This window comes from Elephantulus edwardii, unplaced genomic scaffold, assembly GCF_000299155.1.
Source record: "Elephantulus edwardii isolate Elephantulus edwardi_28Jun2011 unplaced genomic scaffold, EleEdw1.0 scaffold00044, whole genome shotgun sequence".
Classification (NCBI taxonomy): domain Eukaryota; kingdom Metazoa; phylum Chordata; class Mammalia; order Macroscelidea; family Macroscelididae; genus Elephantulus; species Elephantulus edwardii.
Window position 1 is genome coordinate 12,500,818 of NW_006399794.1, and position 19,023 is coordinate 12,519,840.

The window sequence follows — 19,023 nt, forward strand, 5'->3', positions numbered from 1 at the left end:
ATATCAGTAGTGTGAACATAAATCTTCTATTTTCCATATATAGCAATTATATAAATGGAAATATAAGCACAGATGTGGATCCAAATATATATATATATATATAATGAAAGAAATATATAGAGAGCTGTAAGTACCAACATTTTAATACTAAATACCTTGAGAAAGGTAAATTTTTGGATAAATTTCACTTCATTTTTAAATTCTTGTACTGTGACCATAATACACACCATACACGTAACACATACACACACACACACACACACACACACACAAGCTTCACTCAGAAATTTTTTTAAATACCTAAAAAAAAATTGTTAAGTTGTGTAAAAAGAAAGGCAATACATTCGAAGGGGTTAGCCATTGAAATTCACGTATCAATCACAATTAATGCTATAAAGTGTATATCAAAGAACCAATGAAATATATACTAATGTTATGAGTTAAGAACTAAAAATTCAATTATTTGTAAACTCTCAAATAAACAAAAGAAATAAAAGTGAGGTTGTTTCCCAGACTTTTAACTCTTTAATTAGTACTTTTGAGGAGCAGACAGACAGGCAGGTAGAGGGGTATTTGAGGGGGTGCTTCCCGGGCTCCACTTGGCTCTACTCAGTCCTCTTCCTCTGGCAGCTGGATCTTGCTGGGGTCAAAGTAATTGGATTCCATGAGGGGGAGACCATTGGCAACTCGGTACTTCACAAGCCTCTCGGCCTCCCTGCGGGCCCACTCACGCATCCTGTAATCAGGCAGGTAAGCCACAAACGTGCTGCCAAGGACTAGGACAATGGAGAAGCCAAAGAAGAAAACAATGCGCATGTTCCAGAGGTCCACGACAGGATCCTTGTCATAACCATGGGAGTCTGCGTTCTTCTGGTAGAGGTTTTCGTCCTCGGGATCCGGGTCCTCCCGCCAGCGCATAATCGCTTCTTGCGGCCGCTTCCCCACCATGGCGGACGGAGTAACTGCAGCCCTGGAAGCACTGGATTCCCAGCAGACACGGAAAGCAGCGAACCCTCGCATCGCTTTTGCAGCAAAAAGGCGCCGAGCACACACAGCCAAGGACACGGCCGCCATGACGATCCGGCAGTGAGTGAGAGGGGGGGCCGGAAGTGCAGGTCTGCGCAGCTGCCCTGAGCGCGCATAGCATCACTCCAGGAGGTAACTAGGTCCCCAGGCTGCTTTGCTTTCAAAGAGGCGGGGCATTGACATTTTTTCACCTCCTCTCACAGCTTTGGTGGACTAGGGGTAAGAACCTGCGTTCTGAAAGTGTGCTGTTTGAATCCAGGGGAGAAGAATGGGCCAAGAAATTTTTTTTAAAGTCTTCTTTAAAGTAAATGTGTACATATCATTTTTCTCATAGAAATATCAATAACATCAAAAACACTTTGGGTAAGGTGTTGCTTAGGGAAGTATCACAGAGGAGAAACAGGTCAATATGGAGGAATATCTGTTTATACAAATGGAGATTATTCTAAAACAAAGTAGAAACACCTGAAAAAGTATGGCGAAGCCTGCAATGATGATTCACCAGCTACTCCATGGGAGAAGGATAGACAATCTCCATGTGATTGACTGCCTCTGAAAACCCACTTGAGGGTCAGCAATGTAAGAATCGGTCCCCCACTTGACTGCAAACAACACAAAACAAAAACAAATCGTCTCAAAAGGAGCTCTGGTGTTCTAATGTTGAGAAGGTGCACTGCAATCGCAAAGACACATGGTTTGGGTCCTCCAGCTACTCCACAGTCGGCCATGGGTCAATTCCTACTCTACAGCACACAGCACAGAGCCTCAAAATCTAAGAATAACTGATTCAAAGAAAGCCACTTGGCTAGAATGAAGGATATTTTTTAAATGGAGGTTTACCTGTGGTTGCTTAGGGATATCATATGACATCTCAATTTTTTGAAACACTTAATGAAAACGGAACAAATTCCCAGACAGCGTATGTTTCTAATTTTGTCAGTTTCTAAAGAGCAGATTAGTGTCCTAAGGGCTCCCTGACTTCTGAAGATGAGGCCATTCAGTCCTAGGCTCTGCATAAGAGGAAACTTTGCACTGGGGGTTAGGGGGAAATGGCATTTCCAATTAAGTTCTACTACTGGACCAATTGGCAGCATCAGGATGGATGGTGAAGAGATTGAGATTGTTCACAGCTTTAGTCTGCTTGGCTCCACAATCAACACTCTTTGCACCAGCAGCCAGGAAATTAAAAGACTCTGTGTGTGTGTGTGTGTGTGTTTAAAAAGACATATTGCAATGGGAAAGTCTGCTGTTAGGGACCTCTCTAAAGTACTCAAGAGCAACGGTGCCTCTCTGGAGGCTAAGGTGCACCTGGTACAGGCCATGGTCTTTCTAATCACTTGTTATGCATCAGAGAACTAGACAATGACCAGGGAGGATAGAAGGAAAATTGATGCCTTTGAGCTTTGGTGTTGGAGAAGAGTGTTGAGGGTACCATGGACTGCTAATAAAACAAATAGATTCATCCTGGAGAGGGTTAAACTGGGCTGCTCCTTTGAGGCAAGGATTCTGAGGCTTCATCTGACATACTTTGGTCATGTTGTATGGAGAGACCTGTCCTTGGAGAAGGACATCATGCTTGGGATGGTGGAGGGCAGGCGCAGGATGGGAAGGCCCTCTGGGAGGTGGATTGCTTCAGTGACTGAGGTAATCGGGATGAGTCTGTCAGAGACAATGAGACTGACACAGGACAGAGCAGAGTTTAGAGCTGTTGTACGTAGGGTCGCTATAAGTCGCAAGCAACTCGATGGCACATAACAACAACAACCACCACCTCCATGTGGAGTTCTCTCCAGGCATAGAATCCACTCCCACCACCGTCAATGATTCTCACAATGAGAAAATCCTCTTGGGGATATTCAGAGATCCTGAAAATGCAGTTTTATATCAGAATTATATCTGTTTGGCAGAAAATGTCGACTCTCAGACTTACTTCACTTGATCTCATGAATGATGAGATTCTGCACAAGTGGAACAAAATGTGGGATGTGGCGTCCAAACCACGAGGCAAGTGTTGTGAAGACTGCCCATAAAATAACATGAAGACATAAATACAAAAGTCAAATGTGTTGGGGATTTTTTATTAGTTTGCATACAATCATTCATATACATTGTGCTTCATTCATGTACATGGTGCAGTTTTGTTTTTCTTTTATTTTAGTGAAGGTTTACAGAAGGATTGCTTTGCATTCATTCGTTCACTCACACTTTCCTCCCTCTCTTTCTCCCAATTCCCTTTGAAATGCTTGTTATATTTCAGGCTTTTAATTGTCATAGGCATAGTTCTAATCATCTGTTCCTTTTGGATTGTCCTTTCACACATTCCAGTTCAGTGTTCATTATCTATCCATCTTTTCTTGCTCTCCCAATCCCACCCCCCACTTTGGTCCAAGTATTTTAAAAAGTGAGCTTATGCAGTAATTGTCCCTTTGTGCATGAGATATTTCACTCAGCATAAAGTCTTCCAGATTCATTCACTTTATGTAGTGTTTTACGAGTTCATTGATTGTGCTGTATAGTATTTCATTGTGTGAGTGTACTATAGTTTCTTTATCTTTTCAAGTGTTGGTGGGCACTTGAGCTGTTTCCATCTCTTTACTATAATATAAATAATGCTGCAGTAAGCATGCATATCTGTTTGTGATGCAGCTCTAATTTCTTTGAGGTTTATTCTGATGGCCTACTGATAAGCAACTGTGCTGCCAAACCAAAGGCATACAGTTTGAATCCACCAGCTACCAGCTATTCCAAGGGAGAAATAGGGGCAATTTTCTTCCTGTGATTTCTGAAAACTCAGTGAAAGGTCAACTATGAGTCTGTTTCAACATGATGGTACTTAACATCAGATATTTCCAGCAATGGGACAGGTAGGTCAAATAGTGTGTCTATTTCCAACTTGTTAGAGGAACCGTCAGACTGTCCTCCATAGTAGTTGTACCATTTTACATTCCCACCAGCAGTGTATGAGAGTGCCAATCTCACCAACATTTGTCATTTGCTGTCCTGTTGAACTTTGCTGTTGTTGCTTGGGTGAGATGATGTCTCATTGTTGTTGTTTTGATTTGCATCTCTCTAACTGATGCCAAAGCAAGTCCACTCCTAGGGACCTCTCCAAAATATTGACGAACAGGGATGTCAGTTTGAGGACTAAGGTGCATCTGATTTAAGCTATGGTCTTTTCAATTACTTGTTTTGCATCTGAAAGCTGGACAGTGAATGACAGAAGAACTGATAGTTTTGAGTTGTGGTGTTGGAGAAGAGGACTGAATATCCCTGATTTGCCAAAAGAAGATGTCTCAGAAAAGGTGCAGCCGGAGTGCTCCTTGAGGAAAGAATGGCAAAGCTTCATCTCTCGTACTTTGGACATATTGCTGGGAGAGACTATTTTTTGGACAAGGATATCATGCTTAGAAGAATAGAGTCAACAAAAGAGAGGAAGACCCTCAGTGAGGTAACTGACATGGTGACTGCAGCAATAGCCTCAGGTGCATCAGAGGTGATGAGAATTGCGCAGGTCAGACGTGATTCAGGTCTGTTGTTCAGAGGGTCACTATGAGTCATAACTAATCCAATAGCACCTAACAACAACAATGCTACATAGCAATTTTGACGATCTTTTCTCAAATGTGTTTACCGGACTTCCTTTTCACTGGCCTCCCCTAGTCTACTTGTTCCAGACCTTGTTCCAACCTCTTCTTCCAGATAGTTGTCATTGTCATACACATAATGCGTAATCATGTTATTCCTTTCAAACCAATTCTTCCCCTCAAAAAAATGATACATTTCAAAAAATGATAAAATAAAACACAGGCTATTATTACTTTAAAAAATGGAGAAAACTTTACCGAAGAAAAGTAAGATGTTCATAGTCAATGTCATTTGTGCTTTGAAAAGAACACATGGCACATTTGGTCCTGAATGTATCTAGTCTTGATTCCATAAATGATGGGATTCAGCACAGGTGGAACAAGAATACAGACATTGGCCAGCAGGAGATAAATATAGGGTGGGAAGAGGTATCCAAATCTCTGAGTGAGGAGGAATGAGAATATGCCAGGTCCATAGAAAAGACTGATGACACAGATGTAGTAGCCATAAGCATTCAGGGCTTTGTGGTGAATATTTTTGGAAGGAATGTGGAAAATAGCACTGAGGATAAGCAACATGAAACAAATATCTAGGACCAACGTTGACATTAAGGCAAAAATATTCATACCAAATATTTACTTGTATACCATCACAAAAAATGTCAGCCTACACAATATGCTTACAGATTTTATTCTTGAGGGTGTTACTTACGTAGAAAGCCTTTTCATAAGAAATACTACCAATAAAACTGTGCTATAACCTGTTAGAAAGATAGTTATATCAATTTTCTCAATTAAGGTGTGTATCAAAATAATAGTGTATCCTGGCAGTTAGCAATATGGCAGTGTAGCTGTCAAGTGTTATCACTAGCAAGATCCCTCATGCTGAAATAAAGGTAGAAGAGAAGAATATTTGATTGATGCAACAATTGAGGGAGATCTCCTCAGCATGGGACCAGAAGACGGCCAAGGCCTGAAGTGTCTGGCCTGTGCTGTGAACAATGTCTACTCCAGAGAGCCTACAGAGAATGAAGTACATGAGTTCATGGAGACGGTACTTTGTGAGGATGAAGCAAGCTATTTCAAAATAGGGTGACAAAGGGAAATTACAAAGGGGCTGAAAACACACATACGCTAGTCATCTTGGCCAAGGATGCCCAGCAAGAAGACCATGTGGCTTATACTAGTGTTGTTCAAGATAGCCATGTCCAGGGTGACCAGTGAGATGCAACCACCTATGCACAGAGACAGAGAAATAATCAAATTATGCTTCTTTTTTTAATGACACGAGAGGCATTTGGCACCGACCTGGCCTCATTTCATTGCCAGGAGCTACGTTACATAAAAATATGAATACAGTATGGTGGATTTTTTTTCTCAAAATGCAATCCTAATCTCATAAAATAAGATTAAATACTTATACAACTAAAGAAAATTAAATTAAAATATTAAGTACATAGTGGGTCAAAGTGAATGCAGGAACATAAAGAGCAATTCAATCTACATATACACTATTTGAAAATGAATCCATTTTTTAGTTTACCTTTCAGGATAGTGGAAAATATCAACAGAGAGAAGAATTAACAAGAGAATGAAGTCATATGGGGCTTTAACACGTTGCCGCAAATAACGGTAATACATAGAAGAAGGAAAAAGAAGAAGAAAAAAAGAATGTGTTTTTAAGTAAAGTCGTCAATTTAAAAGTGTGCAGCAACGTGTTAAGGAGATTGCTTGACAGGCAAATGCTAAATTTGTTTAAAACTATTTTCAGCTCTTTGTGTGGTGATAAATTGAAAAGACTGGCAACTAAAGACCAGATAAGAGCAAAAGTAGAATGACTGAAAAGAAAGTAAGGAGCCTGGACTTGCCCTGTGAAAAATTGGTCAGTCATGACTAGAGGAATTTTTTTTTAAAGTTAATATGTTAACCTGGCAACTGAGTAAAGAAAAGACTGGAAGGTAGACAGTAATGACTGTTACCAGAACTGCAGTTGTTGTTGTTGTTGTTGTTGTTGTTGTTGTTGTTGTTGTTGTTGTTGTTGTTAGATGTCATTTAGTGGACTACGACTCACCGTGACCCGTAAGCAATGAATCTGAATCTTGCCCTATCCTCTGCCATCATCATCACCTCTGATATACTTGAGCCCATTAGCAAAATACAAGGTCTCAGGAACTTATGAAATACCAATTGAGGTATTTAAACAAGCAGATGCAGCCTTTAACATGCTCACGAATCTTTGCCAACAAATTTGGAGGACAGCTACTTGTTCAACTGAAGGGAAGAGATTCACATTTGTTCCCATTTTAAAATAAAAAGTGATGCAACAGAGCATGGAAATTAACAAACAATATCATATGCAAAATAAAATCTTGCTAACAATTAATCAAAAATAGCTGCAACAGTGCAGCAACAGGGAACTGCCAGAAATTCAAGCTGGATTCCAAAGTGATCGTAAAAGGAGAGATATCGCTGCTGGTATCAGATGGCTCTTGGCTGAAAGCAGAGAAAAGCAGAATGATGTTGTGGTGTTAGGGTTTCTTATTCAAAATGGCTTTCCTAGCCTCTGACTTTGACTTTGCCATGTGGATAGGAGGGAATCTGCAAACAGGGTGTGTCTGCCTGTGCACAAGGGGATTGGCTTGTCTCACCAATAAATTGAGCAGATTGAGCAGCAGATTTTTAAAATTTCACCGCAAGAAAAGAAGTAGAGAATGTAGTGCACCCTTAAGGGGCCTGAGATTCTTGTGCCAGCCAGACCTACAGAAGAGCCTTGACATGAGAAAGAGCCAACCTCGGGGTTACTACCCACAGGACCAGAGCTGGGAGCCTTTAGTTTGCTAGGAGAACTGAACTGGGGGGGAGCTATAATTGGCAGGACAATGGACAATCTCCTCCTGTGTGATTTACTGCCTCTAAAAACCCTCTGTAGAGTCAGCTATGAGTCAATTCCAAGTCAATGGCACACAACAACAAGAGATTTGTAACACTGGCCCAAAGCCATAAGGCTGAAAGCTGAAGGACTTACAAACATACTTCATAAGCTGTCCTGACTGAGAAATTGTATCCTGTTGCCAACTGAAGTTGTATCCTGTTAATTTCTCTAATAAACCCCAGAAATATGAATATGCTTCTGTGTGCTCTGTTATGGATTTTGAACCCACTAAAGCAGTAAGATTGGTGTTGGAATTGATCTAAAGAGATACGGGAGAGTGGAGGACACATCTGACTTCATGAGAATTGGTTTTATGTTGTGGATATTGTTGGTGGGGACAGTTTCCTTTTGTGAAGGTGTCATAAGTCGGATTTGGCTGCTCCCGCATGGCCCTTGCTTCTTTTACAGTTGTTTACTTGTATTTTATTGATTATGCAAAAGTATTTGACTGTGTGGATAACAAAATATGGATAACATTTAAAAGAATGGGAATCCCAGAGCACTTAATTGTGCTTATGCAAAACTTAGAGGCCAAGAATCTGTTGTCAGAATAGAACAAGGGAACACCACATGATGTAAAATCAGTATCAGTCCCAGTCTATCACAAAGCACTTAGAAAACTCAACCCACCTTTGTTTACACAATGAAAACCTACCAGCACTGACTGTTCAAGGAAAAATTTTCTGCTCACAGTCCTAGAGAGAGAGAGAGAGAGAGAGTGTGTGTGTGTGTCTGTGTGTGTGTGTGTGTGTGTTGGGGTAAGGGAATGATGCTTCCTCCAAATGGCTGTCCTAACTACCCTTCTGCACTCTTACAGTTGCATAGCAGTTTTACCTTCTGGAAATGAGGTGAGGGGATTTGCTGGTTTGGCTTGGGTGGTTTTTTTTTTTGTTTGTTTGGGGGATTTTTTTAAGTAATGAGTTTATCAGTCATTTCTAAAGCATGTAGCCCCATCATAAACTAGCCACACACAGTCTCACCTCACCCAGCCTAATCAGAAAGCAGCTACTCAAATTGCATATCCTAAATTCTGTCAAGAGTCCTGTCAAACTTATGAAAGAAAAGTTCATCTTTTTTTAATTTTTATTTGTTTATTTATTATTTTTATGTGTGTACCGTCAAATTGGATCTGACAAGAGGCGATTGTTCCTCCTTCCTCAGCAGAGCATCCAATGGATCCGAACCACGCACCCCTGGGATTGCAGTGCAGTTTCCTGCCACCAGGCCACCAGAGCTCGCCAGAAAAGTTCATCTTTACAGGTAGTTAAATGATTTCTCACTAAAATATATGATTTAGCACCTGGTGGATTACCTGCTGATCCAACAAAGACAAAAGGAAATATTAGCATGAACAGTTGAAACATGATATATACTATCCTTAGGATCATAAACCAATAAAACTTCACTGCATGAATGTCAGCATTATGGATTTTTTAAAGGTTTTTTTAAAAAAAACTTGTAATACATATGCTTACCATTCATTCATCATCAATCTAAATCTATCTGCTTATTCTCAAGACACAGGTTAAGGGGGATAGGGAGGGAAACATGCAAAAATGAATAATTGAATTTTTGTAACTATCAAACAATATCATTAATACCACATGCAAGCAAGATCATGCTGAAAATTATCCAAAATTACTGGAACAGCATGATGAACTGGCTTAGTTTAAAATAGGCCATAGCACTAGGGATATTAAAACTAATGTTAGGTGGATGGATCTTGGCTGAAAGCAGAGAGTACCAGAGGAATGTCTGTGTTTCATTGACTCTGCAAAGGTGTTTGACTATGTGCATCACAAGAAACTATGGCTAACTCTGAGAAGAATGGTAATCCTGGAACATTTGATTGTGCTTATGAGAAACCTATACTTGGACCAGGAGGCAGTCATCAGAACAGAGCAAGGAAACACTGCATATTTCAGAAATCAGGAAAGATGTATGCTAGAGATGCATTGTATCTCCATACATTTTCAACCTATATGTGGAACAGAGACTGAGCTCTACGTGGAGGAATGTGGCATCAGGATTGGAAGAAACTCATCAACAACATGCATTACGGAGATGACACAACCTTGCTTGCTGAAACTGAGGAGAGCCTGAGGCATTTGCTGCAGAAGGTCAAGGACTGAAGCCTTTAATATGGATTGAAGCTCAACATCAATAAAACAAAGATTCTCACCACTGGGCCAATTGGCAGCATCATGATAGATGGTGAAGAGATTGAGATTGTTAATAACTTCAGCTTGATGGGCTCCATAATATACTTTCTTGGTACCAGCAGCCAGGAAATCAAAATACAAATTGCACTGGGAAAATATGCTGTCAGGGACCTTTCCTTAGTACTGAAAAGCAACAATGTCAGTCTAGAGACTAAGGTGCACCTCATCAGGCAATGGTCTTCGCAGTTTCTTGCTATGCATGAAAAGCTGTACAATGACTAGAGATTATAGGAGAATTGATGTCTATAAGCTATGTTGCTGGAGAAGAGTGTTGAATGTACCATGACTGCTAGGAGAACAAATAGGTTCGTCCTAGAGAGGGAGAAACCAAGCTGCTCCTTGGAAGCAAGGATTCTGAAGCTTTTTCTGACATACTCTGGACACGTTGCAAGGACAGACCAGTCCTTGGAGAGGGACATCATGCTTGAGAGGGTGGAAGGCCAGAGCAAGAGAGCAAGATCTTGGATTAGATGCCTGACTCAGGGACTGGGGTAATGAGGATAAGTGTGTCAAAGACAATAAAATTGGCTCAAGATAGCGCAGGGTTCAGAGTTGTTGTACTTAGGGTTGCTATGAGTCTCAGGTGACTCGATAGCACATAACAACATATAAATGTCATACAGACCCTGGGCTAACATCTACTGTTTGGCTGGGATTCCAATGCATATATTATTTATAATTTAAATATATATTTACATATCAATAAAGTATGCATATGTTATAGAAACTAGGACCATAATATGTACTCACATAAATTCATTTCTTCAGTAGATTTTTATCTACCAGGTATTTACCATTAAAGAGCCATAATGGACCCAAAATAAATATACCAGAATATTAACATTTACCTCTATATGGTGTGCCCATTGACCTTTATTTTCTTATATTTACAGTTTTGTGGGTGTGGGGTATTTTTTTTCTCAAAGACATTCATTATATTTCTTTTCATTTGTAGCTGAGAGTAAAAAGGTTATTGACTCAGTAGATACCCAGGATCAGAATCCCTATATTAGTTCATTTCATTTCACTGGCACTAATTCACTGGATTCTCCAAGAATATATACATTGCGTATAATAGTTAAGAGGACAGATGCCCATACTCAGCCAAGTCTCTTTCAAAGACTTTGAGGGAGGCCTAGTGACAGGCTTTCCCTGCCCTATACCAGACAGACACAGCAAGAAGTATCCGCTCCCATATCCTTTCCCCTTGTTAACTAACTACACAATTGTCCATGTAAACTGAATGAGAATTTCTAACTCATTTATTAGGTTTATAGGACAGAAATTATTTGTTTTGTTTTATTCTCTCAAGTGAGGATCAGAGACACACTTCATGTCACCTTTTCAGCTATATTATTTTACTGTAAGAATTGCATCAAGAACACCCAGCTATTCCTTCTGGAAGTTTTCCCAAGTAACCTGTGCTTACCATTTTTGTGAAATTTGGGGGAATTTTCCAGGAAAAGGATGCTGTAAATGGGTTCGTACCTAAGATTATCTCAAAGTCTCCCACAGCTATTCTGAGTGCACAAGATAAGTTAGAGGACAGTGGACAGCAGAAGAGGTCATCTTTTTTTTTTTTTTGTAGATAGAGCAGAGAACATAAAACAGGGGGCCAGCAGTTCTCGACTGAAGACCCCAAGCCAAGCTTCTCTGTGTCTTTATTCAAAATTATCAGGAAGTAAATCACAAAGAGCATTCAAACCAAATGAAGCCAAGCTCTTTCTATTGAAAACCTTCTGCTTGACTCAGGAGAGAGGTATTCACAAATGCAAGAATTTGGTTTACCCTTAAGGATTGCCTTAGTGCCTCAGGGTGAACTCTGGCTTGTACCTCACCTCCCCCACATCCTGAAATAGCATTCAGATTATTACAAATATTTAGTATTGGCTTCCCATATTCCCCCCTTTTATTTTTATCATACTTATGTTATCATCTAGATGAGCATCCTTTATACACAAATAAAACAAATTAAACACAATAAACTCAAAGAAATACTTTCAAAAATCTCCATATGATCAGGATTCAGGTTGAATATTCCTTGAAAACCTGTTTTAATTGTCCAATTGCCACAGTGCTTGTCAAAACCAGTTCTGATTAATCTCCTTTGTTGGTGCATCCTTTGCCATTCCCTATTACTTCTCCCTGAGAGAGATTTCACCCTGATACATAAGGAAAAGCGGACAGCAGATTCTCTTAGCTACTTCCTGCTGAAAAGGGATGCCGTAGGTTTCAGGGTGAAGATCTCTCACTACTCTAAAGGGCCCTTTGACAATAGGAAACACGTATACTTTTGAGGAGATTGATTTTGGAATTTAGATGCACTGTAATCAATTGTGCTTAGGGATACACGTTCATATCCCTGAAGATGCATCGTGGAACTGCTGCAGCGCTGAGCGAATTCCCTTTCGGTTCCCAGTGTCTGCTTGAAAAAGAGAAAGAAACCACCACCTTATCCAAAGAAAAACCACGCCCTCGTCCCACATTTCAGGCACCAGAATGTTGCAGACAAGGGTCCCAAAGAATGGAAAAATTTTATCATTATTAATAATGAGACCAACAGCCAGGAATGAGATAGAGCAGAGAGCATAAAAAGAGGGCCAGCAGTTCTCGACTGAAGACCAGGAGAGGTCATCTTTACATCCACATTGGCAGCAGTACCCTAGTAAAGTGCATGCCCTATTAGGAACATGCTGTTGCTGTTGTTGTTGTTGCTGTTGTTGTTGTTATGTACCATAGAGTCAGAACTAACCCATAGCTGACCCTCCAGTGGGTTTTCAGAAGCATTTAATCACACTGACGGAGAGAGCAGCTGGTGGCCTTGAACTGCATACCTTTGGGATTGCAGTGCAGCTTCTTGCCACTAGGCCACTAGAGCTCCCTATTAGGAACATAAGTATCATTTTAGCACAAGAGTGGTGAGTTAGATTTTTTTTCCTCTCCTTCAATGTGAGGAGTTTTTATGGATTAAACAGTTCCTGAAAAGCAGACTGGACTGTCTCTGAAGGGAGCATACAGATTGAAAGTAGAGACCCAGAGTTAATGCCTTTCCCGGATTGGCTGGTCTTTCAATAAGTTAAATCAATCACAGAAAAATTATGAAGAGCTCAGTAGAAGCATTCTGCTGATAAGATATCAAGCTCCAATTTGTACAGGGTTAGAATTAATGGCATTAGAGAAACGTGAATACCAGACAGAGTTTGTCAAGGCTTTCACCCTTCATCCTACATGAATCCACAATTAACACCCTTGCAAATAGAATTCAGGAGATCAGGAGATGTATTGCACTGGGAAGGTCTGCAATTACAGTTCTCTCCAAATTATTGAGGAGTAATGATATCAGTTTAAGGACTAAGGTGCATCCAATTGAGGTCATGGTCTTTCTGATCACTTGCTATACATCTCTGAGAGTTGGATAATGAATAGGGATGACAGAAGAAGAATTGATGCCTTTGAGCTGTGATACTGGAGAAGAGCACTGCACATCTGGTGAATTTCCAAAAGAACAAAGATGTCTTGGAGAAGGTACAGCAGAGTACTCTTTGGAGGCAAAGATGATGAAGCTTTGCCTCACATACTTCAGTCATGTTGCTAGGAGAGGCTATTCCTTGAAGAAGGACATGATGCTTGGAAAGTCAGAGGGCCAACAAAGGAGAGGAAGACCCTCAACCAAGTGGATTGACATGGTGACTGCCTCAGTGGGCTCTACTGTGTTGGGAAATGTGAGGATGGTACAGGATAGGACAGGGTTCAGATCTGTTTTTCATAGGGTCGCTATGGGTTGTACTCGACTCAATGACACCAAACAACAATAACATTTGAATGTCTATATTTTCCATGTGGTTTTTCTGTTTAACATTAGGGGAGTAGAGCCAGTTAGCATATAGCAAGTTAACTGTTTCCATCCTAAAATGGCCAGTATGGGGATGTGAAATTTTTATATACATTATAAATGTTTGGTACATTTTGGCTTCATGTAGACCAGTGTTAAAGATGCTTCCATGTCTAAGCAAAGAAAACTGCCTATTGGTTTGTCCTGGGGGTAAGGGGGAAGGATAAAGGGTTTGTGTCACAGGGATAGTTATTGTGGGTACTTTAGGCTGTGGAACACTTACAAAGCTATGGTAGAAATAGATAGCCCATGAATATTATATGTTGAACCATATCTAACTATGGAATATACAATCTCAATGAGCACACCTTAGGCTACACCTACAAAAGTGTCCCTTTAGTGGTGAAACTTTGTCTTGAGAAATGCTGAGCGAGATTTTGGGTTTTTATTCTCCAATTCTAAATCTTTGCACATTCCATTACAGTAATTTGCTTTGCCTTCCCGCACTGCCATTTGAAATCTTCAGGTCTTTTATTTCAGCATCTCTTTCCTTTGTTTTGACTTCTTGATAATCTAGTCCAATTTTTAGGTCCCCTTCTGATATCCATTTTTTTCTTTCTCCTCTGTGGTTTATTTTTAATAAAAAATAAATTTTTATTTTTTAAAAAAGTGTTCCTTTAGACAAAATTGTGACCCAGTTTTCTCTGGCGAAGGGTAGAAATGTTTCCTATTCTGTTACTGGTAAGGTTACCTGCTGTTTGCCATCATTTTTTTGTTTTGTTTTTGCTGCACTCATTTTATTTGTATTTCAATGTCATAGGCAACCTAAAAACAAATGTACAAGCAAAGATACAGTAAAAATGGATTCCTTTAGATCTATTAAATGGTGTTTATCAAGCACAGTAGCAAAGCAGGAAAAGCTATGTATTTCACTTTGTCTAGGTTTTTTGCTTTTGTGATTTGTGCTTTTTTATATCTGCCTAACATGCATGTGCTGTAAAAATAGAGGCTGAGAGATAAACACAAGCTCATCAACCAAACACAAGCTCATCGACCTGCTGCAGCAAATAGGATGAGGGAAATAGTTTGTGAGATGCAAGCAGAGGAAGCAGCGTCCCTTGGGCACTGAGTGGAGTCAGAAAGATCATGTGGCCTTTTTCTAAGTACATGGTCACTAAGTAGAAATGGTTGGTGACAAGACAGAATCAGGCTAAAAAAACAAAGGTAAGTCTACACACCTGACAATAAAAAGAATGAAAGGACCAAAACTGAACGCAGGCTACAAGAATATCAAGACAATTTTAAAAACCAAAAGTGACTGGCAAGTGTATGTTAATGCTCTCCAGTGTCACAATGAGCCAGAAACACTGTGGCTTCCTCAGTTAGAAAATGTCATATCACAAAAATTTAAATGGCATTTATACCATTTTTTTTCTGCTCAAACTCCCACCACTGAAAATAGAAAAGAAATTTTTCTAAGGGGAGAAGGGGACACCATGACACGTTTGGGAACAGTAGTAATAATATTAGTAGAATTTTTGTTTATAATAAACTTTGTACTTAAATTTTATAAAAGCTCATTCATTTGGAATAAATTTTCAAAAATGTATTGGGAAGGGTGTACACCAGGGATGCATCTTGTCTCCATACCTTTTCAACATGTATGCAGAGCAGATTATCCGAGAAGCTGGGCTCTATGAGGAGAATTGTGGCATCAGGATTGGTGGAAATCTATTAACAATCTGCGTTATGCAGATGACACAACCTTGCTTGCTGAAACTGAGGAGGACCTCATGCACTTGCTGCAAAGGGTCAAGGACTGCAGCCTTCAGTATGGACTGAGGCTCAATGTCAAGAAGACAAAGATTCTCACCACTGGACCAACTGGCAGCGTCAGGATGGATGATGAAGAGATTGAGAGTGTTCACAGCTTCAGTTTGCTTGGCTCCACAGTCAACGCTCTTGGCACCAGCAGTCAGGAAATCAAAAAGCGTATAACGATGGGAAAGTCTGCTGTTAGGGACCTCTCAAAGGTACTCAGGAGCAACAGTGTCTCTCTGGAGACTAAGGTGCGCCTGATACAGGCCATGGTCTTTGCAATCGCTTGTTATGCATCAGAGAGTTGGACAATGACTAGGGAGGACAGAAGGAGAGTGGATGCTTTTGAGCTGTGGTGCTGGAGAAGGGTACTGAATGTACCATGGACTGCCAGGAAAACAAACAGATTCATCTTGGAGAGGATTAAACCAAGCTACTCCTTGGAGGCAAGGATTCTGGGGCTTCGTCTGACATACTTTGGACATGTTGCCAGGAGGGACGGGTCCTTGGAGAGGGACATCATGCTTGGGAGAGTGGAGGGACAGCACAGGAGGGGAGGACATCATGCTTGGGAGGGTGGAGGGACAGCACAGGAGGGGAAGACCCTCTATGAGATGGATTGATTCAGTGACTGGGGTAATCGGGATGGGTGTGTCAGAGGCAGTGTGGTTGGTGCAGGATAGAGCAGGGTTTAGGGCTGTTGTGCATAGGGTCGCTATGAGTCGGAAATGACTCGACGGCACATAACAACAACAACAACAATTTCTTCAGAGGGGAATTTCAATACCAGCGGAGAGGAGGAAGCAGGGAGTGTTGTGCACAACCTTCAGTGTCAACGCTTTCCACCCCAGCCTAACTGGGATCAACACAACAGCAGCCTCAGCCTCCGCAGAGATCCAGAGACCAGCATGAAGCAGAGCTGACTTGGGACTGCTGCCCCCTGGAGCCAGAGCCAGGGATCTTCACCAAAGATTACCAGAGGAATGGGGAAGATGTCATAATGGGCAGGACCAAGGAAACTCACACTGACCTAAGTTATGAGGTAGAAAATCAAAGGGCCTGTATCCATGCTCAAGAAGCTGTCTGGACTTAGGAATTGCTTCCAGCTGCCGACCTCAACTGTTACTGTTGTTGTTGTATGCTGTCAAGTCCCTTGCGACTCATAGCAGCCCTGTGTACATCAGCTCTGAACTCTGCTCTATCTTGAGCCAACTCACAGTCTCTGACACACCTCCATTACTCTAGTCACTGAGCCAATCCATCTCATTCAGGGTCTTCCTCTCCTGCAATGACCCTCAACCCTTCCAAACATGATATCTCTCTCCAAACACTGGTCCCTCCTAGCAACATTCCCCAAAGTACATGAAATGGAGCTTCAAAATCCTTGCCTCCAAGAAGTAGCCTGGCTTCAACCTCTCCAGGGTTGAAGCCAGGCTACTTCTGTCAACCTGAATCTGTCAGCCTGAATTGTTTGTTGTTGTTGTATACTCTAAAGTCAGAATCGACCCATAGCTGACCCTCTAGTGGGCGTTCAGAGGCAGTTAATCGCATGGGAGGAGATTGCCCATTCTTCTCCCTGAATTCAACCTGAATCACAGTCTGTTAATACATGTTCTGAAACAACTATGCTTGAATTGTTCATTAAATTCCACAAGACATTAAACAAAGCTAGCCAACATGTCCAGTTATTTCCCTGCTAAGGACGCTCAGTGAACCTGAGGTAAGAGCAGGAGTGACAGGAAGCAGGTAGACACAGAATGCACTCCGAAGTCCATAAATTGTTCCAGTGGCCCCAAACTCACCTTAGAAAGGTGATATGGAAGGAGAGACTCCAGGAACCATGAGGACACACCAGGCTTTCAGGAAAATACCCCTATACCTGTAGCCCCTCTATCTTAAGGCCAGGAAAGTCAGAGAAGAGAAGAGGAAGGTCCAGGTGAGGGAGCCAAGGCAGCCCAAGTCATCAAGGATTTTTGTGTAATGGCCCATGCAGAGCACTCAAACCACCAGGAAGGAATGTGAAGTCACTGGTTCTTTCAAGCCTCAATTTGCCTCCTCTTTTAGAAAGCCACATTTTCCCAAATTTTAACACTGGAGACAGAGCTAACTTCCAGATCTGTTATCTGATTCCAGCTCCTCAGCCTATAATCTAAATTGCTCCTCAATCTGCCCTATTTCATCAGAAAACACCAGGATACAGAGAAAATACCCCCATGCCACCAGTATCTCTGCCCTGAGGCCAAGATCTACTGAACAGAAGAAGCAGGCCCAGGTGAGGGAGCCAAGGCAACCCTAAGCCAACTTCAAACCAAAGCTACCTCTACATACCCTGGTTAGCCCTAAAGGTTTTTTTCTCTTGCAAGAAAATTTCCCTGCTGATTCCAGATAAAGTAACCAGAGTCATAGGAGACCCAAGATTCTCCTGGATCCAGACACCTCCCTAGCTATAGCGTCCCACAGCTGCCTCCTACCACTGCCAACGTCTTCCCCACTTAGATCTGAAGATACATTCTACCATGAAGATCTCCCCCAGGTGGCCAAGGCACAGTCAGAGCAGATTAGTCAGGACACCTGTCCCCTTACTCCTGAAGAGCATAGAGCATCTGATGAGATCCCACAGGAAAGTGCCTATGAACTGTCAAGCATCCTGTAGATACCAGGGAAAAAACAAGCAAGCAGCAAAATTGCTGGGGTCTGGACTAGAAAGGGATGAACCCTAGGAGAGCTCCAGGAAGAATGTTAGCAGAGCTAGGGCTACAAAGCAAGGACTTCTGAGATGTTGAAGTAGTGCCAGTGATGGCAGCTGCCTGACAAGGACAAATGCCTCACTGTGGCAAACATGATTTGTTGCCAGATCAGGCTGCAAGGAAGGCTCCTTGCTCTTTGCCAGGGAGGGCTCACTGCCAGATACAGGCCGCAGGGAAGGCATTAGCTGTGGCAGGAAGAGGTCAAGGAGGGAAGTATCTCAGCCTGCCAACCACAGAGGATAGAGGCAGAAACTGTCCCAGCCCACAGCTCTAAGTGGAGATGAGCTCCTGAGAGCACAGCAGGGACTCATGCCAGGTATGACTAAGGGGGGAAGGTTACATAGCAGTAGCCTGATGGGACACATGATGACTCTGCCTGTGGGAGCAGATGTTGCACTGAGAACTCCTTCTGGGCTGGAATTTGGCATCTACAACCATCTTCACCACAGCCAAGGAAGACACAAGCCTGCCAGGCTTTGCTATTTTGTTTTTGCAATAGAGAGACTAGATGCTCAAAACACAATTTCTCCCCTTATTGTCCTCTCCTCCAGCCCAAGGTAATAGGGAAAATATGCTTGGGTCAGCAAAAAGAGGAAGATCATCAGCAAAATGGCGAACGCAGTAGCTGCAACAGTGAGCTCAATGCAGCAACACTGTGAGGATCACGCGGGCCCGGGCACAGATTCGTTCTCTTGTACTTGTTCACTGTGAGTTGGCACCAGCTCGACAGCACCACACAACACTGCTATACATGGTACTGCATGTGAATTGTGGGCAAAGAATACTGAATATACCATGGGCTGCCAGATGAACGAAGACATGAGTCAGAGGAAATACAGCCATAAGGCTGCTTCTTAGATGC

At 41.7% G+C, this 19,023-nt stretch overlaps 1 pseudogene; it reads right to left on the bottom strand.

Moving 5' to 3' along the window:
* Positions 1-609: 609 nt before the first annotated feature.
* Positions 610-1,074, bottom strand: LOC102869558 (annotated as a pseudogene).
* Positions 1,075-19,023: the final 17,949 nt, after the last annotated feature.